Source organism: Elephantulus edwardii, unplaced genomic scaffold (genome assembly GCF_000299155.1).
Source record: "Elephantulus edwardii isolate Elephantulus edwardi_28Jun2011 unplaced genomic scaffold, EleEdw1.0 scaffold00159, whole genome shotgun sequence".
Taxonomy (NCBI): Eukaryota; Metazoa; Chordata; class Mammalia; order Macroscelidea; family Macroscelididae; genus Elephantulus; species Elephantulus edwardii.
In genome coordinates, this window is record NW_006399909.1 from 3000691 (window position 1) to 3002466 (window position 1776).

Consider the following 1776-nt stretch of genomic DNA (forward strand, 5'->3'; position numbering starts at 1 on the left):
GAATTGCATTGGGAAAGTCAGCTGTGAGGGACCTAGCAAGAGCACTGAAGTGCAACGAAGACAGGCTGGAGACTAAGGTGCACCTGATCCAGGCTATAGTCTTTGCAATTACATGCTGTGCATCCGAGAGTTGGACAGTGAATAGGGATGACAGAAAGAGAATTGATACCTTTGAGTTGTAGTGCTGGAGAAGAGTGTTGAATCATAGACTGCTAGGAGAACAAGCAGGCTTGTCCTGGAGAGGGTGAAGTCAGAATGTTCTCTGGAGTCAAGGATTCTGAAGCTTCGTCTGACATACTTTGGCCATGTTGCAAGGAGGAACAGGTCCTTGGAGAGGAACATCATGTTTGGTAGAGTGGAGGGACGGCACAGGAGAAGAAGACCCTAGATGAGATGGATCGATTCTGTGAGTGGAGTGGTGGGAATCAATGCATTTTAGACAGCGAGGTCGGCACAGGATAGAACGGCATTTAGGGCTCTTTTATAGGGTCACTATGAGTCGCAAATGACTCAATGGCACATAACAACAAAAAACAACAACAATGTTGCTTTAAACATTCAAAACTCAAACTTGTTTCTGTGGACTTGGAACCAACTTAGATGACCTTCCAGAAGGTTTTCAGATGTTTTAAATAACATACAAGGACATTGTTCATCTTTATCCAACAGAGCAGCTTAGTGAATTCAAAAGTCCTGAGAGGTGCCAGTGTTGGGTGAGCCACTGCTTCTTTTTCGTACTATTAACTCAACTATCTCTTTACCTCTCAGTCTTTTCCTGCATTTGTTACTTTTCTCTTCCTTTATTGACTTGCATTTCTGCAACTTTTAGAATATTTAATTAGAATTAATGTTGAAATAAACACCTTTATAATTTGAATGTGATTCCCATAAAGACAGCAAGGGTCATGTGAGGAAGGCCATATGTGGCATTTAACAACTTCACAAAGTTGAACTAGCCCTATCAATAACATCAGTAACACAAAACCGGTTCTCATGAGGTCAGACATGTGTCCCGCATTCCCATACATCTTTCTACTCATCTCAACACCAATGTTACTGCTTTATTGGGTCCAATATCTGATCGGATAGCACACAGACCATACAAAACCAGATTGGAGAAATAAAAAGGTTATAATTCAGAATAATAACAGAATACAATCATGATGTTGTTGTTATGTGCCAATGAGTCACCTGTGACTCATAGTGACCCTGTGTACAACAGCCCTAAATCCTGTTCTATCCAGCCAATTTATTGTCTCTGATACCTACCACCATTGCCCCAGTCACTGAATGAATCCATCTCATTGAAGGTCTTCCTCTATTGTGCTGTCCCTCCATTCTCCTAAGCATGACGTCCCTCTCCAAGGACTGGTCTAGCCTTGTAACATGTTCAAAGTAGTCAGACAAAGCCTCAGAATTCTTGCCTCCAAGGAGCAGCCTGGTCTCACCCTCTCTAGGACAAACCTGTTTGTTTTCCTAGCAGTCCATGGTATTTTCAATACTCTTCTCCAGCAGCACAACTCAAAGGCTTCAATTCTCCTTCTATCATCCCTAGTCATTGTCAAGCTCCCTTACATATAGCAAAAGATTGTAAAGACCATGGCCTGGATAAGGCAAACCTTAGTCTCCAAACTGACATCATTTCAGAGTTCTCTGACAGCAGATCACATGATGGTATGCATAGGAATCAGGTAGATTACATCTGTGGAAATAATCTCTTCAGAAGCTCATTATCAGCTGTGAAAACTAGGCCAGGTGCTGATTGTGGAATAGACC